Here is a 22612-nt window from a genome sequence, read left to right as displayed (position 1 = left end):
AGCACTTTTATCATATGTTTACATCAGGATCCTGTGAAACTTAAATCTAACACACTCAGAGCTCATGCCAATAACTAAAAAAAAAAAAACCAAAACACCAAAACTTTCTATTCACGTCTGTGTGGTAGGTATATACCAGGGTGCATTTCAGTAAGAAGTAGCTTTGTAAATGAAGGAATAGGAGCGCATTTCTTTTAACTAGAGGCAACAGGACAAACCCCTTAAAATGACTGTTTATTATCAGCCGTATACACTATTAGAACAAATTGCCCATTGAAAGAGTCACACATACACACAGTTTTATCACTTACTAATGTTGCTCTCTGAGGCTGTAGCGTGCTTGCCCTTGTTAATGGGTATAACAGAGCTTTAGGGTACGTCCTGCTGTTCAGACAAAAGAATTAGCAGTTCGCAATAGAATCCCATTACCCAAAGCCATGGTCTCTCTCTGCAGGTCATCTCTCAATGATGCTGTAACTAGACTGAGCCTGAGAACCTCCCTGTGGGATAAATGCTCCTAAAGCCTGCTGACTCCAGGGGAAGCTGGGGACAGTCAGGGTCCCCAGGTATCTCACCTTCTCCACCTTCCAGGATGGCTTCACTTAGGTTGTAAAGGTGCCATCATGCTGAAGGGTTCCTGGCTGCATTCACCATGCAAAAGCCTTTTACAAACACAGCCATTTCCTGCCTTCTGAAAAAAAAGGATCAGCAAAAGATTCCCCAACTGAATAGGCAGGGATGTGGGGGAAGAGGACATAGCACAGCACCAGCGCTGACGATGGAGGCACCACACATTTCTCTCAAGGGCAGAAGCAGCCTGGCTCCCTGGGGCTGACACTGCAAGATCTGCACACCACCGCCACTAACTGGCTCTTGACCATTTCTCACCAGCTTGGCATCCAAGCCAAAATACTCAGGATACCACCAATCTGAAGTTCGAAAGGAAGAAAACAGGCTCATCTTTACCTATGCAGTGATATTCTCTTGGTTTGCTCAGCTCAGGAAAGGACATTAACATTATCTCTGAATCATTCAAAAAAAATTAGTGGAATACAAGCAGCTCAGCTAACTGCCATCAGCTGAGCTATGAAAGCAGCAATTTAGCTCAGCCTAAGGGTAGCATATATAATAGAAAGCAGACTTTTTTCCTGTGATATAATTCAGATAGTCTTAATGGATTTTTTTTCCCTTTTTACTTTTAAACAGCTGCAGCAATGTAACTCAATTATCATATCTTCGATTAAACACACTGTGGAGCTTTTGGGGGACCTAGCGTGAAAATGTTGTCTGGAAAAAAAAAAGTTACAAGCTGCTAAGTGTTAGTAGTAAGTTAATTAAGTGAAGATTGCCAGATTGCCACAAACTGGTATGGGATTCCCAGATTCTCTTCCCCACAAAAGTCCCTGGCTGATGATGAAGGTAATACAAAAGAAGAATAATCAGAGGCTGGTCCACCTGGAGAGCTCGTGTCATATCAGCTGTCACATGTGCTGGTGCACTTGATCTTCTGTTGCATTTAGTGAAGAGAAAGCTATGTCCTGAACAAGCAGTATATGGTGCAAGAGAGGAAAAATAGAAGAGTTTTGTGCAATCAGAAATGAATTCCAGACCATTTTCTGACCCCACAGCAGTGAGACCGGTGTCAATGTTTAAACAGATTAAAATTCCTTTATGATCAGTCCCTACAAGATCCTTTCTATACACCACTTCAGGCTGGCTAATCTAAAGAAAGTAATTGAATGCATTACAGCGTACTGCACTCAGTGTTCACGTACTTTCAATTCCTAGCCATCTTCTGAAGGCAGCAGTTTATGAATAAATAAAGCAGCAAAGTGCTTACGAAACCCGTGCATAAAGAAACCACCCTGTTTCAGGCTGGAGTATTCCTGTATTAGTAACAGCCCCTGAGAATCCAAATAGGAAGAACTATGCCTCTGACACCTCTTAGGGTCTTTTTTTTAAAAAATAAATTAAAAAAAATCCTCCCAGAGTCTTCAGCTCTTGTCAAAGCTACCTGCATGGAGACCAGGGGAAACCAGCAGGAAGGGCTTTAACACTTGTACACAGAGGTTGTGCAGCCTGCCTCCTGCCTCAGAGATCTGCCCCTTTAGGAGGATGCACGGGGACATGTTTTATGGCAAGAAAACCAGTCCCCAGGAGAGTGCCCCAGCTCTCCTTGAAAGCCCTGAAGAGATTCCTTGAACACCGTGCAGTTGCTCAGCAAAAATGTTTGGGCTTTAATGAGAAACTAAGGTGAAAAAAAAAGTATAAAGCTGTCAAACAAACTAGCTATCTAAAGGATCTAGCCAAAAGGAACAAGCCTATTAAAGGAATCGTTTTCTGCACCAGTATGTCACTGCACTATACTCTGTGCATAATGATGACTTAAATCCAGCCATCCCATGCATTATTAATAGGACCAGCCAACCTCAAGTCCCCATGCAGCCCTAAAGCAGATATATAATATATTCCCACCAGGAAATGGGCAACCATCCGTTTTCAGCAATAGACTACACAGGTAAGTCAATGCCTCTTTCAAGCTGGCTTTGTTCTGGTGTGCTCAACAAGGCTGCTCACCCCCATCCCCCAAAGAGCCTTTACTGTCAACTTTGAGCAATATTTCCACACCTCTCCACGAAGCGTGCAAGTTTATCCTTATCAGGACAAACAAAATCTTGCGTAGTTGCTGAAACACACTGGGAACAGAGCAACCTAAGCAAACCAATGACAGAAAAGCAAGACATAGCGGGGAGTCAGGACAAGAAGATTAAGGATGGGAGAAGGGTGAGGAAGAATTAGTTACGCTGATATTGCTGCTGAGGGCAATGGAAGAGTCTGTACGCCCTCCTTGCATCTGCTACGGCTAGGAACTAGTCATCAAATAGAAGAACATGCCTATTTACCAGCTTATAGTTCATCATCACTCAAATTGGAGCTCTTGAACCTCGAGCACTTCTCACGTACTCCTGTACAAAACAGTGCCCTGTCTTCTTCACAATCTCCCCTTATTATGAAGTGATCCAGTAGCATCCCATGTCAAGCATGATTACCAAACAATTCAAAATAACAGGGCTGCTAAGCTTAAACGCTTCAGCGGCAATCCAAGGCAGTTCCCACAAATTATATGGTGGGAGAGTATTTGCTATGAAAATGTTTGGTTGGGGATTTAAAGAGGCAAGCAATAATAGAACACGATCATGTTTTGCTTAAAAAATACGTGAGGAAAAAAGGAAAAGTCTAAATAATAACGCCGTGATATTTAAGAGTGCATTCTTCCAGCACAAAGAGCAGAGAGGACAGGAAGCAGAGATGAGACACCAGTGCTGGAGAGCACCGGGAAGTTTACAGCCCTGTTTGGCTCTGACTGCTGTCAGAGGAGCGGTGCGGCACATCGGGTACGCGTTACAGCTTTTTCTAACAGAAACAACATGTCTGAGAGACAAAGATATTAAGCCAGCTGGTTGTGAAGGTAGCCCCTTGGGCTCTGGTTTGTTGCTGGGAAGCCTGGAGTACTTGACATTTCTTATCATTAGAAATGAGCCCTAAAGGTTTCCTGCTCACAGGAGGAGGCCCAGCAAGCAGATGAGGAAAATCTCTGAGATGCTCTGTCGTCGTGCAGTTCTGTGGAGGAGTGAGACACTCTATGTGATAGTTATCAATACCTGCAAGTATACTTAAAATAAGATAAAAGTTAATTAGTTCCAACTTCTGTCCTTCCCTTCCAGTGATAATCCTTTTTTTTTTTAATCAGTCTGTAAAGGACAGCAAAAATCTAGCCCCCAAATCAGACTGCTTGAAAACCTTAATTCCCCCAGTGACATCCTCCACCAAATCCTGAACTCCCTCTATTGTGGTTTTAAATTACAGCATGAAATATAGCTTTCTGCATTCCTCTCCCACAGCACGACAAATACCCCACCGCGATGTTACAGGGGGTTGGAGGAGCGATTCCAAACAGGCTGTTTTCAGTATCAACAGCCTAAAGATGTTATTAGCAGATTACTTGAACAATATATTGCTGTTGAACCAGAATGCGTTACAAAGCACTGAGTCATGCCACCAAATTAATCAAATTCATTTTAAATTACCAATTTTCAAACTAAGCTTCAGCATAGCCTGGGTTCTTTATGAGCTGGTGTAATCTCCCACACACAAAACCCACTTCACTTGTGGTTTCACCTTGTGCCTTGCATGAGTGAGGGGTAAAAACCGAAAGCTGGAGGTCACAGAAGTCCAGACACTAAGTTCTGGAACAATAAACCACCAAGTATCACAGTAATATTTAAAGAGACACTTTCCTCACCCAAGCTCCCTGATCAAAAGATGTGCTTTTTTGGGTCTTAGTTCAGACGGTCACCGACGACAGGGGTTAACCTGCAAAGGATTTAGAACACTGCTTGCTAGGGCATAATAGGAAAATCATCAAAAGCAAGCATTTAAAGGCAATAGCTACCTGCACCACTGAAATGAGCTATTTTGCAGGCATCTTGAGGTTTACTGCAGGGATCTTAGATCTTGGAAATTCACCTTACTTTAAGTGTATTTTTATACTTGAGTGTTAGACAAAAGAAAAAAGGACTGTCTTGGTTCTGCACCCCACCCCCCCCCCAAGGGTTTGTTAGATATTGTGGGAGCGTAAAGAGGTAATCTGGCCTCAAAACCTCCTCTTCCTTATGTTTATATCCAGCCAGACCTGCTGCTTATCATTTTGCTATTCAACTCCCAAGAAGAGGTAAGGGAAGAATTAGCCTGGCAGACCCCCACACCCCTTCCTGCAAGGGTCAAGGTGCAGACAGCGAGAAGGGTTGTCGGAGGGAGCACCACAAGCTGAGCTACTGCTCTGAGGTAACCAAACCTTTGGAGGCTGGACCTGCAGTTGTTTCTTTGTCTCCCTTCAGTTTAGCTCCTATTTTAGAGCTCAGAGCCTTTGTCAGTACTCAGAGGGTAGCACAGAGTTTTGGTTTAGTGATTAGGATCCTGCTCTCGCAACTTAAAGTATTTGGATCTGAGCATCTCTAGCTTGTCTTGCTTTTTGGTCCAAGAGGAAGCTCTCGTACACATGGAGTGCCTGTATACAGAAGAAACCACTCCTTTGAGGATTTTTCCTCTACATTTTTGCTGTCCCATTGGCCTCCCGACTAAGTCTCAGAAATTTCAGTAGGTGGAAAAAGCTTTGGTGCAAAGGCAGAGACTGCTCTAGAAAGAGCTTTGTCCTGAAATGCATCAGCCTCTTCTCGTTAACACACCATGCAAGCACAGCTCAGTGCTTGCATGGTGCATTAAAGTTCATCTCCTCAACCCTGTTCCTAGCTCAAGCAAATAAAGTAATTATCTTAACATAAAAGCTTGGTCTCTGCCCTGAAACTACATTTTGAGATTTCAGCCATGCTGTAGAAAAGGTAACAAGCATCAGGGAAGATAGGGGGCTGAATGTAAGAGATGGGAAAGACTGAGCAGATACTTTGGTAAGTCCCAGTCAGGACTTCTAAGACAAAGCTTTAAAATAAAGATCCTGCTCATTCGTCATGAACACTGCAGGCCCAGGAAGAAAATTTCAGTATCTAATCCAAAGTTCAGGGGGACTGAAGGGTGTCCTGGGAACAGCAACGGAAACAGCCCATACCAAGAAGACACTGTGAAAATTAAGACAGAGCAGAAGCACAAAAAAACAAGAGGAAATAGGACAGATAGAATAAGAACCATTAACCCTGCTCCAGCTGTGATTGCCCACTAGCACTGCAATGCACTGTGTGTTCCTCACAGGTTTTGAGGATGGGCACAAAACAGGGAACAGGTCAGGGGGACCCTTTTGCTCAGGTGCAAGCAACAAATAGTTGCAATGTACATTATTGCTCTTAAAACATTCCTGGGGTTCCCAGGAGCAGAAGCTCATTGCAACGTACTCCAAAGTCTCAGATCTAAACCAGAGTCACACACTAAGGCGCAGAAATTATGCTCCAGACTTGATTCCTGTCTGCTCAAGAAGGCAGAATAACGAAGCCATCCTTCTTCAGTACTGCCACCAGCTGTACCTCTAGCACACCTGCTGGAATTCGCTGGCACTTGTTCTTTCCCTGCTTTAGGCTCTGTTCCTCCCACATTTCTTTGGCTTCTGCAGGAACCAAGTCCTTGCTAGCAATGCTACATCAGACTGTAAACCTTTCAGGAAGAGGCATGCTAGCATGTTGGACTGCCATGTCTTGAAAAGGGGAGTTCTGGTAATTCAGGGTCATTGCAGCTAATTACACCATCATATTTTTCAGTGATCATGCCCTTGACACTGAAACAGCGATTGGTTTCACCCTCCTGCAACATCACTTGTGTTCCACCAGGGTCTTTCCGAGCCAGGGATGTACACAGCATCTCTGTATTTGAGAAGTTTCCTTTGTGCTGTGCACACTGAGTTGCCCTAAGTCATTGTTGGGGGTTTCCATCTAATCCAGATACCTGAGGCGCAGTCTGCGAAATGGTAAATGAGACTGACAAAGAATTAGGAAAAACACTGTCCAGAGGAAACACTGGCTCCAGTTTAGCATTTCTAATTTCTCTTTTCATCTGAATGGGAGCAGAGGGAAAGAGGAGGCTCTTGTTTCCCACACCCTTCCCAATTACAATGAGATTCTCACAGCACCTGAAAGATCTCAGGCTGCCTTATTAGAAAAACCAAGCAACAATCAGTACAACAGCTCCTAACGCAGTTATCTCAGGTGAAGGTTGGGATTTCAGCTGCAGACAATAAAGCAACAGAGAAGATATTTTAGCCACAGCCTCCAAGCACAGACTTGCTCCTCAGAACTGTCCCAAAATCACTATGCCAGGAGGAAAAGGCTCTGGACAGTTGTCCACAGATGTGGAAACACACGATAAACACGAGTGTGTCACAGGAGGGGGAAGCATCGGGTCAACCATGCCAGCACACCAGCTGGAGGCCACGATCCCATGTCTGCTTCTGCAGCACACTCCCCCCTCTCCTGCCCTGCTGAAGGACTTCTAGCAATGGAGAAAGTGGCCCAGGGACTTAGCCAAGAGACTCACGGCTCTCACACTCTGCAAACAGCCTCCCACGGTCAGAGAGAGAAAACGTTTAACTTTGGGGCACATTTAGAGGAGGGAAAAGAATCAGCCCCAGGCTGCACCTTCAAGCAGCTGACCAAGCTTTCCCCCATCGCAGGGAACCTCCGCAGATTTCCTTTGACCAGCAGTCCCAGCAGTCAGCCCAACTGTCTCACTTGTACTTGCTCCAGATCAAACAGCTTGCCACCAGGTTGTACTGGGAGCGCAGCTCAGGGCTGGAAGCATTTAACACCTACCGCACCTACTGAGAGGGGCTGGCTGGGGGCTATTTTTGCTACACACTTCACACAGTGCTCTGAACAGCCACGTGCCCTATATACGTATAGCATAAGAGGTTATTCAGCATCCACACAGAAACCTCCCTGCAATTCTCAGCCTAAATGCATTCACAATTTTATACCAACACAAAACACTTCTCCGAGGGGTACCTCTTACCTTCAGATGACCCAGTTCAGCAGCAGAGCTCTCAGGTGTAGGGACACAGCCAGGCTGTGCAGCACAAGACATATTTTGCCAGTGGAGTCATAACACATCCTGCAGGTCTCAGTAAAACGTCCTCACCAGCCAAGCTCAAAATTTAGAGAGCAGGCAAGGCAGCACAACTGCCCTTCAGGGGAAGAGGACCAGCTCCCTCCCAGGGCTTTAAGACTCAGAGCTCTGCAAATGTGATTGAGAACAGATGAGGAGGCAGAGTCAGGTGCGCTCACAACCCCCCACTCACACTAAAATGGACGCGATGCTACTTTTTTCTTATTTTTTTTTTCAAAGGCTTCTGGCCTTTTCAATGAATGTTTTTCAAAGAAATGAAGCATTTGAGCAGGTTTGAATGTGCGGATCTGTTGGATTGTATTCGACATGCTTGAAAGCACAGTAAGGATAGGCTGCAACTAGTTTTCTAGATTGCATTGTGTAGGGCTAATGCTGGGCAAAGGAGAGAGGTTAGTATGCATTAGTCTACAGAAAAGAAAGCTTACGATCAAATTTAGCAGCTGCTTTGATTCTTGACGCTCACTTTTCTAAGAAGTCAGCAATCTGTGCTTACTCTCCCTGCAGACAGATGAATGGTTATTTCTTTTATGAGTAACTTTAAGTTTCTTTTAAAGGTAGAACTGAGGAAAGCCTACAAGAGCCACAACAGCCTTGGCTATTTTCACAGCGTTCTGACAATTCCACCCATAACTCCCAACTAGCCCATGCACTTTTTTTACTGCAAAACCTTCATTTGAGTCCATCATCTTGTCTTTTAAAGATGAAGTCATACTTCTAACTATTGAGCCCTGACCTCAGGCTCAGTCCCCAGCCTCACCTGAAATAAAGGCCAATAAACTAGCACCACTAAGTACCCAGCTGCCTGCTATTTAACTGTGTGCACCTGGAACACACCAGCACAAGTTCCCCATGCTACCATCGACGTTAAAACTAACCTACTGATTTTTTTTTTCCTAAACTGAATCACCTGCCAAATTTTCTGAAGTGGTTTTAACATTTTTATTTCGAAAAATATTTACAGAAAGGTAGGGTTTTTCTCCGCTTCCACAGTTTACCATATCATCTCCTAACATTTAGTTACAGGTATCTTACAAAACTACTTCTCAGTACCGGGAATTTTAATGCCATTGTCCTGCTAGATCTCTACCTTTTTCTATTTTACAAGAAATTTTGGCTGATTTGTCCACCACAATACAACAGTGCTGTTGTGAAGGAACTCTGTAGGGGAGTTATTCTGGATTTACATCAGTGTGAAACAGATCAAGATCTGACCCATTAATACTGGGGAGCAAATGCCATCCATTAGCATTAAAATGGGGCAGACTAGAGTGAACAGAGTAGGGTTCATATGGGTCGATAAAGCATTTTAACAAGATCATCCTATCTGTAAGGCCAGAAGAAAAGAAAAACTATGTCCATAGGCTGGGTTTGCAAATAATCCTTTCCCATTGATGTACAGTTACTGGAATTTGTGCAGTTAATTGATAAATTAGCTTCCTATTGGGATTTTGTCAGTGATTTAAGGGTAAAATAAGTATCTGGCAAGTCCTGGCAATGACTTAAGAGGTGATAATGTTCAGCTGACAAGAAGGAAAAAAGTGCTACCTAACAACAGTAACAGCAAAAAAGACAGCATCACAGACTATACGTCCTCGGAAAGAAAACAAAAGATAGTCTGCAATTACAATCCTAGTCCAAATTAGTGTCCTTGCCAGCACTGTGTCAAGCTGTACGTGTTGCACAGGCCCAGCGCTCACTTCTTCTGCCTGGATACTCCCAGCTGTACCATTTTGGTGCGATGCCCCACATCTCAACACAAGAAGGGAGAAGTGTTCAGTTGCTGGGACAATGCTCAGGGTTTGTAACACAGAGGCAGCATCAGGAAGGAAAGGAGCTTCAGATTTAGTGGGAGAGAGATGAGCGATGATCTTAAAGAGAGAGACGCTATGCTCATGATGCCATGGCCTCAGCATCACCGTGTGCTGTGCGGCACTGTGCAGGCAGGACCCAAACCACCGCCAGATATTGCACTGATGAAGTACCCACTCAGGTACTTTAAGGACAGAAAAGCCTTTCCTTTTGGACTGAGTGCTCCCAGATTCAGCACATAATCCTATTTTTCTACATTTTTACCCCTGCGTGTCCTATATTCACAGTCCCACAGATGTGCCTCTCTGCAGATGCAGCCACCATGTTCATGGCTCCCCACGCAAACCGCTCATCACGCTGTTGGCTCTCCCATCAGTACCGGCTTGCATGGATCAGGGCCAAGCAGAAATCTCCAGCCTGGACCCACAAACCAGAGGGACAGTTATGCCCCATCCCCGCTAGCAGGGTGCATCAGAGCATCCTTCTGAGTACATCAGGAGGCATAACAGCCTGCGGGATGCTGGTTTCCAGACCTCTTCCAGAGGTTACTTCCCCAAATGCTGCTTCTGCTGATTCATCCCCTACCAACTCTGCTGACTTCCTGTAAACGCCTGACCCGGGAGCATAAATTACCATTAAGGCTGACAAGGATATACCCTCCGCGCCAGTAACTCTGGTGGCTGCTGTTTCCGAGCACAAAAGAACATCCCTTTTGCTTTGGCACAGTGAGAACATCATTTGGGATTATTAATGTGAGCATCTCTCACTGACACTAATGAGGCTGGTGCGCTCCTGACACAGGCAAACAGCCGTCCTCACGCCACGGGGCTCGGGCACAGTGTGGCGACCATTGTCCTCTGGGGGAAGAGTGATTTTTTGCAAAGGGCTCATTTCTTAATGCCTTCATTCTCAGCACAAACCTTTAAATGGTATTACTCATCCCTCGTGCTACACAAGATATCCCAGAAAACGGCCACTGCTGCTAGGCAGGATGGAAATTATAAGGGCTATCAAATCCGTCCCAAGGCTTCAGGAGCTGATCACCAGATGGAAATAGGAGGAAACCTCTCCTCCGCGACAGTTTTACTGCAGAAAGGTGTGGACTGAAGTGATCTCCGAGCTGGGAAGGCAGGGATGGAGCTTGGTTTTCAAACATGCTTCGGGCCATGGCTAAGAGAGAGCAATTGCACTAAATAGTTACAGGAGCCCCTGTGAAGACAAGCAAAGTGCAATGTCTTCTCCTTTCCTACGGTAAATTTCCGCAATGCTCCACCTATCATAAAGCAATCATATAATTCAAGGTTAATGCTTCGAGACACTCTTAAAGGTACAAACTTGTTATAATGTGCAGTACTTTAATTACACCTAAAATTATTCCCAGCATTTTTACTTTGGCACTGAAACATCTGTTTGCATCCGCAACGAGCCTCTCTTATCCCACAGCAAATTGCATAATGTTTTCATTAGCACCATCTAGCAAATGACAAGACAATATTCCAGTAATGTTTCTCTCACTAACAGATGTGATCTCGTTGAAATCTCTCCCTTTGGTTCTCTTTACCTTCTTGCTCCCCTGGAATGAGAGGATATAGAAACAGAGGAGAATAAAACATCACAATAAAAGGGAAGTTAAACAGCCTTATTACAACCAACCTAGAGCAGCAAATGACTTGAGGTCTGGAGAAAGGGAGTTTGCACATTGTTTGCACTTACTGTAGATGAGATGACCAACAACGTGCCTCCTAACCCAAAAACCTTATTTTAAGTGATGTAAATGTTGTTGTCACTTTTAAGTAAGACGACTGGCTGCTTTACAAGGCTGGTCTCTGCGTAGACACAGTCACATCTTGCCAAGTACATTGCCTCTTTCAGTCCGATTTCTCAGCTGAGGATGGGATCTCGAAATTTAGCCCCTAAGGACAGCACGACTGTCCTGATCACTGGCCTGCCTGAGTATTCCTCATCCAAAGCCTTCATCCTCCAGCAGTATCCCAGAAAGTCTGGTGAGCTCTCCCATGCTCCCATGTCCTCTTGTCCTGTCCCCGTGCTGCCCAGCCCCAGTGGCCTTTTGTAAAAATGCTGCACGTAGGGGAGACATTTCAGGGAAAACGTGAGAGTGCATAAAAGGTAGTGAATGAAGGTAGGGAATGAAGCTTGTCTCTAATCACACAGATGTAATCGGAGTAAGCCACCGATGAAACAAGACAACACGGATGCAAGTGTCTGGAGGCTGGCGTAGGGAGTCTCAGTGTAAGCACACAGAGACTGCTGTCAAAAGCAGCAGGAAAATAATTCTTTTCTTTCTCACATTGTTTATAGTCTATTTTCTAGTAGTACCCAGAATTAACGGAATAAATCTTGCAACCCGTTTTCAACAGAGTCGTGTTTGGTGTCTGGATCTTTTATGCAGCTTCCTGTTCCTCTCTTCCCCCTCCCCTATTAAGCAAAGGCAATTCACCTACACAAGAAACCCTGATGGTGCAGTAAAGACTAACTTTATGTCACTGATCGAACACTCACAGCATTCCTGAAATCACTGCATAGCAGTTCCACAGCTGTAAGAAATCCTTTTTTATTCTTCTCACTTAGCTTGGACTACCTCAAGGCTTGTTTTCCTGAAGCTGTTATGTTTAATTTGCTGGGGAACCCCTTAAGTGAGAAGAAGGTCAGATTTATTGCAAGAGCTGCAGTGAGGTGTGAGTACCTCTTCCTCTCCTATTGTGTCTCAGTATTGTCCTTCAGGGATCACTCCGAAAGGACTCACCACCCTATTGCCAGTTTCTGATCCTGAACAATGTGTTTTAAGTGACTTGATGGTCCCTGATGATGAGGCCAATAATGGTTCACAGATTGCTAGACTGAGCCTGACATGAATTTTTGTACTACCGACACTTTCTGCATCTCATGCAAAGGTTATCTGCCTGAAAATATCTCCGTTGTGTGTTTTAGTGTATAAGAACACAGGAAACTGCACTGAAAAATAATGTAACTGTCACAATAATAAACATTTGTTTCATTTAAATCTTTTCACTTCTTTAGCCTTTAGAACTCACTTTTTAAATCTTCTCTCCCCAATCCCGAAGGCTACAAAACAAACAGAAGCTGAAAATCTCCTCTAGTCAAGTGTGAAATTAAAGAAAAATACCTCTTACAATGGCTGGCAATACCATATTCTCACACACCATCAATAACTGTCCAGCAAACAACGTAGGTCCCCTGCCAAAATTCTTCCTTGCTCAAGTTTATTCCTGGAAATTCCTTAGGCAAATCAAAATCAGCTTGGGTTACCCTACGTGTCTGTGCTGATCTGCTCTGTGGATGTGTCCTTGTTGCAAACCTCATTTAGAGGATGTATCTATGACGTCCCACTCCCCGACTGCTTGAGCGGAGGGACCTCCTCAGCATCTCCTCCACAGCCCAGATCCCTCCAGCCTCTTTACTCACCCAATGTGCTATAATTGTGTTTCTATGGGACACACTGCTGACCTTCTAACTGCTTTGCATCATTTCGAAATTAGCCAGAAAGCCAGGCGTCGTGGAAAGTTGTTTGGACCATATTCGTATTATGGTTCAAAGACACCAACCAAATGATAATTCTCTTGAAATAAGACTTAAAACGGATACAATAAACAAAAAAATCTGATTATTTCGGTTTCAAATTGAGCAACTGAGGCACAACAGGATTAAGTGTCATGATTACACTGAAAATCTGCAACAGACAAGGCTTGCATCTGGCATTGCATTGCAGTCATTACTTTTCTTAGCCTTTTGGCTGATTATCTGCTCTCGGAGTGGTCCATACTCCGCTTCTGAATTGACACCCATCGCCTGCCTTTATTTTCTTTCCCTCTTCTTATAACCTAGGCATCTGATTGATTACCCATTCTTTATTTCATGAATGTTGCCAAACTTTCTATTGGCCTATAACTGTGTTCTTGTGTTTCTGGATCATTAAGCATGTAAATTAAATTCAATTGCAAATTGAATATATAATTGTGCATATGTAGGGTCTTGAAGAATAGAGAGGACTTTAATGAGAGGAGATATTCCCACATCTGTAATTCTGACCTACTCAGTCATTCAGAAAGGAATTGCTCAACAGATTTGAAATTGCATCACTTCAAATCATATTGGCAGCTTTTATAGTCAATTATTTTTTTCTCGTTTAAATTTTTCTAAAGCAGAAGGGCAACCCTTTCATCCCCTGCTTCTGGTTGGGAATGTGTCTACTGCTAGGGTGGGATCCCTGGGACTTAAATTTAGCTACTTAAATAAAGGCATCCAAACTAAACATACAATATACCTTGCTTTTCAGTAGAAATTTTAAATAAATAAATAAATAAATAAATAAGCTTGTTTGGATCACAGAGCCTAGGCAAAGACTGGGCTTTGTCAATCCTGGTGCTGGACCCCTGCAGCTGGAGTACCTCGGCATGGTGGCTTCAGAGATGCCAGTTTTCCTGGGAATCACTACAAAAATTGGGACAAGTCAGACAATCCACTTAACTTTTTGCTGTCTGATGTAGGATATCCTTTTTTGATAAAATTGAAATGCATGACCATTCATGGGGAAAAAAAAAGTCACAAAACTGCAACAAGTCAATTTCTGTATTTTCTTTTCCTCAAAATAAATACAAAGGGAAAAAATCCATTTACAAGGATTTTTCTCCTAGAATGAATTGTCTCTAATTCACTCATGATGCAACAGCATCAAGCTTTGCCAAGGATGTATCCTTACGGGATCAGGTTTGCATACATCGCTCATTTCTGACACCATACTTCACATATGATTCCCAAAATATCAGCAAGACTCTCAGAGTACTGAAGTACTATTAAGTGGGAAAATGAGATCATAGTCAGCTTGTTTGGGATTAGTGGTCAAAAAGGACACTTTTGGCAAGGAAAGAAGTTTTATCCTTCCAACCTGCTGGATTCAATGTACTTGTATGGATGCAAAGGACTTGCCTTGGATGGATTTTGCGTTGCTGCTAGGCCATTTTAAATACCTAAGAGTGCATTGACAAAGCAACAGTTGCTTAAAAGGACAAAACTAATCCAGTGTTAATGCTATAATCACCTTTGCAAGTCTTCTAATAAACAAATAAATCCACTGTGTCTTGGCCAAATTCCAGCCACATTAATCATTCACCAGCTGAATAAATTATCTTTGATAGTTAGTTTATGGCATAGCTTTTGCCACTTTGTTTTCTCAAGGACTATTTGTGACCTGATATTGATTATTTCAGGTAAATTGATTATACAATTCTATTAATTGCACTTACTAAAATATTTTATTTCTCAGTATGCTGTTGATGGCTGACTTGCAAGCATGTAACCATGGGACTTTGGCATCCATGAGGCTCTGATGTGCTGCTTTATAGCACCTTGGCAGAACTGCCCACACTATGGTTTCTATGTCTTGGGGAAAGAGGATGACAATCACTTTGAGGGAAGTTTTAATTTCAGCTTAGTAGTACATGTAACTCTAAAATTTACTTTACTGAAAATTTTGTCAGTAAAACTTTATTGCTAGTGAAGCAGAACAAGAATTGTTGAAGTCGTCACATTTTAAAATTAAAGAATTGTAATAGACATTTTTATTTTGCAACATTTGTCCAGTAATTATGCTGTGCTTGCCTAAAATTACAGCCTGCAAGACAGTGAGTGAAGTTATTCTTGACACCTTATCTAAACTTCTTGTAATTCCTCAGTACTGTAGACATCTGCTCATTTTACTGCTGCATAGTGCTACTTCATTAGCCTCCCAAAGATTTATGGGCATGTGGTCTGCAAAGTGCTTTGGGGGTGCTGATATTTGGGAAAGGTACCAGCAGCAGCCACTTTCTGCTCCATCCTTTTCCTCAGAAGATTTTGAAATGAGCATCATATTTGACTTTGTTCAGGTTACTCTTCAAGGCAAAATATGCAAATAGCCTAGAATTAACCTGCACAATGGCTATGCATGTCTTTTCTTTGAAAGATATCTGTTCACTCAGCTTGCAAACTCTTCATCTCCAACTGTCAATTCTGAAACATTAAAATCAACAGCCTTAATTATTTATTGTTCTCTATACCTAGTAATAACCTCTTAGTAGTGGTTTTTGTTGGTGGTGTTTTTGTGTTTGTTTTTTTTTAATGGGATATTTTTGGAGGGAATCAGTACATTTTCATACTGTGGCATTGTCCCAGCCTAGAGAATTTATAAAAGGTTCTTAATTTAGTCCTAAACAACTGACTTTCTTTAAAACATTCCAGCTTCTGATATTAATTTGATCGATCTTCACATCCTGTCCTGATACACTGCTCCTTCTGGCTGTGGGATATTTACTGCAGCCCCCTGGAGAAATCTAGGGTCTGCCTAGTCCTGCTGCTACCTGGATTTCAGGAGGGGTGGGAATTTAGCCCAGGGTGCAGGGTGCAGTGCAGTGGGATTTGATGAGTGTTGCTGTATTATTTGCTGCCTGTCCTCATCAGATTGTACCATGTCTTCAGCCCCTACTCTAGGACTGACTCCTACTCTTCTCATCTCCTACCACAAACCTTCCCAAGTTGCTCTGCCTGGTTTTGGACTCTGGCATCTTGTTTTAAACTGGCCAGTATCACTGTCAGTACCTGTAGCATTCTCTGCTTCTCATTTTCTTCCTCTAATCCATCCTGGTAGAGTCTTTTTGATTCCACAATGAAAGAAAATACCAGGTGAAGTCACTTTCTAGGGGCTGCAGAATAGATGCTTTCTTGTCTTCTGCCTTTTTTTTCTTTTCTTTCTTTCATTTTTCTTTTTCTTTTTGTGGTGTTTTCTTTATTTAAAAATAAACAGGAGGATTCTGAAGCACTCACCAGAAGCTTCCAACTGACAGAAATAAAACATCCTCAAGGGAACTGATACCAGCATTTCTCCGCAGAGATTCACTGTTCCAATGAGAGTAGTAAGACATTTTAAAAGAACCAGCTCTTCATGTCTCTGCTTATGTGAGCACTACATCTTCTCTCATCGGGTAGGGAGAAGGTTACGGGAGCAGAGCCTCCACTTGCACTTTCCTACTTCTGCATTTTCCTGCTCGATTTCAAAGGATGCAAGCATTGAAACAGTAACTGAGGATGAGGAGTTATAACTAAAAAGTAGTACAAGTGTTGGCATCGGTTTTGATTATACCCATTTTCCAAGACCTTGGTAGCATGTGCAAGCTACAGGAAAACTGGAAAACTTTGCAGCTTGTTGTCTTGTCATCTTAATTCCTTTAACCGATATTGGAAAATTGTTGTTAAATATTAAAAATAACTCAGCGATGAGTTTGCAAGCTGCAGTCCTGAAACCTCATGTTTGTGTACAGGTGAGCCAGAGCCCAGGCAGCCCGCACCGTAAACTTCCCAGCTCTTTCCCTGCCTCCTCCTGCATCCAAGTCCTTTTCCAAGAGAAGCCACTTGTATGAGGCAAAGGAAAGTTTTGTTCCCTGACCATCCCATTTACCAAGGCAGCTTTACAACACAATCTGCTATGCATTGGGAACTGCACAAGAGCTAAGGACACTCCCCACTGGTTTTGAACACATCCATCAGCAAGCAATGAGCTTGAGCTGATCTTAGCCTAATGAGCTGGAGAAGAAATGCTCTATATTCCCTTCCTGCCCGCTGCTGCTGGCCGGCTTCCCCAGCCACTGTGGTACACGGCATGGGCTGCAGTCACTGAGCCCTCAACCAGCAGTGAACAGGGCTCAGAACACAACACGCTAAATGGAAATAGATACCACGGTTAGATTTGCTTTCATTACCTCTGCTAATTAACTAGCTGGTGAGGAAAGTCCATAGAGATTTCAATGGAAAAACAGAGGAGCTGTTAGGAAACCCTGTGAGCATTTTGAGCAAATATTTGTAAGGACAACTGCTAGAATGGTCTATGGCAGAGTAGCACCATCAAGGAAAACAGGAATTATAAGAAAATACAAGATGCAATTAGTGCATAGAGAGACCAATTAATGATGATACTGCAGAGGCCCCCATTTACTATTGGAAATCACTAAAAACTTCTGTTGTACAGCAAACATAAGAACCAGACAGAACTTAGTTCACATTTCTTGTCAAATAAAGTGGAAAAAAAATAATTATTCTAAAACCAAACCCAATGACAATTCCCATTTTTGTCAGATGTTGAGCAGAGGAAAGCAAAGGTTCAGCAAGGCAACCAGTCCTGACCTGTGCTTTGCTGGTACCAACATCTCAGAGCGTAAATCCAGATTTACCACAAGGTAGATGGAAATAAAGTAAGTGTAGGTTACTGGCCTAGCATCCAGCATTCTTTTTAGGACTGCAAAATAGCCAACAGCTGGCACATTGCTCTGCCTGGTGCCTACTAACAGCCTCATCTCTGTAGCTGGCTGCTGAATTCAGTTCCTGTTCTCTTCTTTCAGAGCACAGAAATCAGACTGTAGACAGGGGACTGCTATAAAGGCAGCAGATGAGAACTGCCTGTCCTGTCCCTTCAGGGCTCACTTTATTCCTCTCCAGATAAATATTGTCAACAGCAACCATGTTCGGTAGAAATGACAAGTGGTGGGTCAAGAGTAGACGAGATAAGTAAGGACCTCTCAAGAGACCACTAACCTATTTTTCTGTAGTAAGAAGCAGCTAGGATGAAATTTCTTGCATGAAAACCACGTATTTCTAATGAAAAAAAAAAAAAAGTATTAGAATATTCATTTAATACTAGATGCAAAGGCTAGATTGAGATCTCAGGAGACTGAGGCCTTGTCTGTACCCCAAACACCAATATGATCCAGTAAAACAACAAAAAAAAAAGAACATTTCACTGCTTCTATCAGTCCTGTCGTGGACTGACCTCTGTTGAAGGGCAAAGCAGCCCTCATCACAGCGCTGCTGATCCTAAACCTGGGCAGGAGTGTCACGCTGCTGATTAATTAAAGCAGTGCCCCACTTGACAGCTGGCAGAATCTCCTCCCTGTTAGCACACCTAAGGCCATGCTGCGGCTTGGCTGACATACGCTGATATCAGAGAGAGCGTGTGCATTTTTTCGTGTCCTCCCCCCGGCATCCTCATGTAAACCACGCCAGCCTCATCTGCTTCAATGCCATTCTCACAAGGATATCCTCCTTCACCCAAACGTGACGCCACAGCACAATCCCCTTTCCAGGATATTCCAAATCAGTTCTCCCCAGTCTGCCTGGAAGCTGCATCTCAGATAGCTCATCTGGCTGATTTGTAAAGCAATGCAAAGCATCTACCTCAGAAGGACAAAATAAGGAAATCTGTATTCCGTCCTCCTCTCCCCACATCATTTCCATCAAGCTGTTTTTCATCAGGTATGTGACAAGCAGAGCAGGCATTTAAGCACCATGTTACAGATGCTTAGAAATAGGATAGCAAAGGTGCCGGGCACCCTCCTGGCCTTGCTGGCTAACAGACTTTCCTAAAAGCGAAGAGAGTAGGGCGATATGATTAACTTCAGATAATGAAGTGACATGTTCATCCTCTCTCCCTTTATTCTTGTAACCTTTAATATGAATAATAAATAAAAAACAAAGGAAGACTTTGTAGACATACTTTTCCCCTTAAGCTAATGGAAATATATCTTTACACCTGCTCAGTCAATTTTTAATCAAAAGCAAAAATACCCTCTTTGACTTTTTGTTCAGAATATCAAAGGCAATTTTCAAGGATCTTAATATCAGTTAAGCATCTAGACTCTGCTGAAAATAAGCATTCATTACATATTGAATCGCTTCTACATATATCTTCAAAATTCTCTCATAGACCTAGAAATATATTGTACGATGCAGTGAATTAGCTGGATATAAGCAGAGATGCAATTTTAGTTCAGTGCTTCACCAGGGTTCATTTATCCTGTTCAGAAATATGCTCGTCTGCTTCTGGTATTCCACCTAGTTTGGATATATTATTCACTGAAAATACGCCCTGCAGATAACAGGAAACACACACAAAGCCATTTCACTATAATTAATTCTTCTGTCAAAATGATATAAAAACAAAATAACTTCATAAATATCTGTAGAGAAAAATCTATGCTTTGTCACTAAGATCAGAATTAGCTCTCTTGAGTGAGTTGTTGTAGATTTATGATAATATATATGAAAAATCAGAATCCAAAGATCAGAATATGAATGCCTATTCAAGAATGCAGATTGTTTATGCACCTACACACACTACGTCTTACATGTTAATCACTGGCGGTACCACTGAGCGTAACGTACTGTTTCCACGGGCCAGCGAGTGCCTTAATCTACGTTCCACAGGACAGTGAGTGCCTATATTCCTTAACAAAGACGCTTCAGATGAAAAAACAGTAATTACGTCTCATGTATTGTGAGTTCACACCACATCATAGTCATGGTAGCACATCTGGATCTATCTTCTCCATAGCACATGGACACTGGTGACATGGCCTATCTCAGAAGATGCTATTCATGGAGATGAAAGAAGTCCTGGAAGACTCTTTCGTCTCTGCTTTCATTATTTATTTATTTATTGTTGTTATTATTGTTGTTGTTTATATTTAATTTTTGAAGATCCTGACTCTTAAATATGATCAGAAATCTCCTACCTGACTTGCCTTGTAGTAGCATCTGCACTATAACCCAATATAGTAACCCAACTGAGCAACTCATTTCCAGCAGCAACAAAACATGGCACAGTTTCCTTCTTTGGGTCAATTGTTTGTTTGTTTGTTTTTTAATGGTAGGTAGTTAGAATTTCTTCACAATGAGGTCTTGCTCTCAGAAGCTTTTCTTCCATTGTTGCTGTTTATCGATATTGAATTTCTTGTACAGCCTTTAGGAGAGCATTTTTAGGAGAAACAATAGTTCTCTTGGCTCTACCAAGCACATAAACCAGAACTTTGTAGAGTTTTGTTTTAGAGGTTTTCTAGTAAGTCTCCCGCAATTCTACGCCAGCTTTTCTAAGCTTCCATTTCAATCACAGTGCATGCGAAGCTTCGAAATTCTTTAGATCTGTAAACTCCTAAAAATGTTCAAACAGAAATGTGGCCCCCTGTGGTTGCAAATGTAAGCCTACAGATGGGAAGCTTTTGTTTTTTGAAGTTATTTTCCACAGGCTTGTAAAACTTAATCCTTAGATCAATGGGGTTCCATGGACCACAGCTTGAAAGCCTCCAAAGTAATTCACATAGAGATTACTCTCTCCTGGCATGCAGGAACAGGTGGTATTCTGCAGAAGTAGGCTCAGTAAATTACATTCTCACTGTAAAACAGTACAGATGATACACGGGATCAGAAAAAAAAAAATCAGGACTGCAACTCCACTGAAAATGCAACAGAGATCAAACTTGTGCTGTTTAACGGACTTGAATATCTCAGCCAAACAGTTATTCCCACAGGAAACTGTAGGGTCAGGATTTCTTTGGCATCATCAGGACATCTTTTATGGAATCTTCAGAAAGGAAAAGGTTATTTTTATGAAAGAATATCCACAGAGAAAAATTTTTACAAAAAAAAAAAAAAAAAGAATTTTTTGCAGTGGAAATTTAGGACTGCCAAGAACTGGCTTGAAAGGCAACTAAATAGGAAATTGCAGAAGGAAAATGTCCCTCCTCCACCAAAAGTTTCAAATTTTAACTAACCAGAAGGTGCTGATTTTGACCACCTCTATGGTTGGTTGAAACTGAGATTGCCATCAAACTGCCAAGACCAACACTCTTTAGAATTCCAAAATTTCAGAGGTTGTGACATATAGGGGAAACAAACAAACAAATAAAGCTAGTGACTGCTCATCAGCGATGAGCTATATGATCCTGCTAGGTGAAAGACAGTGAACCAGTGATGTCCAAAAGGTACAAAAAGCACACCTGAGACTAGTGGGAATTCCCATTTTTCAGAACTCAGCAACACCGATGGCAATGTTACCATCTCAGCTCCTCACGACTCTGGGGCCATTCATCGGTCAAGAGTGTTGCATCTCTGAAGGAAAATCCCAGCATGTCTGGGATACAAATGACACATCTAAAAGCTCTGAAGGCTTTCTCTGGTTTCCTCCATCCCTGCTCGCTATTTGGAAAGAATCATTTTCTCCCTTTCAGAATTAACCTGTGTTAATCTGTCGGTCATCTCCCAGCCGGTCCTATCCTGCATCTCCTTTCCAACCTTTCCTTTAATCAATATTCCCTCCAGACACACAAAGTGCAGTTCTTCTTATAAATAAATTGGTTGCTCTCACCCAGGAGATCTGACATTCAGACAAACTAAGTGGCCCTTTTCATCTAAATAATGTAAGGTATCTGCATCCCTTATCAAAGACTAATATAGCAGACTCTGCCAACAAGACACCTTCATTGTTCTTCAGTGTGTATTCAAAGTACATTCCCTCTTTGGCAGAAATGCTCTGCTGAGAGCCATGGAGACTAGAAGATCACTCCACAGAGTAGTTTCATTACAAACAATAGCAACACAAGACTTGAAGGTAGGAAGGAACTGTTGCCATCATCTACCCCAAACTGCAGATCATGAATGAGAGAAATTCACCCAGAACACCCATGACCAGCCAATGTCTCATAGTTGAACTCATGAACATCTCAGTGTAAAGCTTCCAAGACTCCCCGCATCTTCAGATAAGTTTTAAGTTATCCTCACTGATGAGCTTACTTTTTTCATTTCACCAGAAATCTGTCTGCAGCTTCCAGTCACTAAATATTACATCTGGTCAGTTAGTGCTGGCTTTGTGCTCAAAAATCTCTTCCCCATTTCAACTCTGAGCAAGTCACCTCTGACCTCTCTTTCTAAAAAGTTTAAGCTTGAGGCTGGTTTTTCTCTCTTGTATTTCCGTACATGCTGTCTTTGGAATAGTGTTTCTAAATGCCGGATATCAGAGTGAGAACACGCTCCATCTACACAGACATTCCCCACAGAGCCCCTCTGATGTCTTTCCCTCCTCTCCTGCAAATGTCACCTCCAGGGCATGGTCCTGTGATCCTCTGTCTCTTTCTCTGGTTGTGCACGGACATCAGCTCTGTACGTCTGCTGCGGCAGGGGAAGCTGCAACTGCTTCTGAAGCTAAATTTTGAGGCTGGTTCCTTGAGAATAAGAAATAGAGTCAAACCTTGTGACCCAGACAGCAGACTTCAAATCCAAACTTTGCAGACTGAATTGATTTTCGTGGCCTCATCTTTAGGGTAAGGTTTCTAGAGAGGAGAACAGC

The 22612-nt window shown here is 42.6% G+C and overlaps 1 long non-coding RNA gene across 1 annotated transcript in view; it reads right to left on the bottom strand.

The window, feature by feature from the left end:
• Positions 1-13303, bottom strand: part of LOC308199685 — a 106284-nt gene extending 92981 nt beyond the window's left edge. Inside the window, exon 1 of the long non-coding RNA XR_013954857.1 lies at positions 7510-13303. This is a non-coding gene — a long non-coding RNA (uncharacterized lncRNA). The remainder of the gene's footprint in view (positions 1-7509) is intronic.
• Positions 13304-22612: the final 9309 nt, after the last annotated feature.

This window comes from Anser brachyrhynchus (genome assembly GCF_964034855.1).
Source record: "Anser brachyrhynchus genome assembly, chromosome: 9".
Classification (NCBI taxonomy): Eukaryota; Metazoa; Chordata; class Aves; order Anseriformes; family Anatidae; genus Anser; species Anser brachyrhynchus.
The sequence above is the reverse complement of the archived record's forward strand: the minus strand, read 5'-3'. Positions and strand labels throughout refer to the sequence as shown.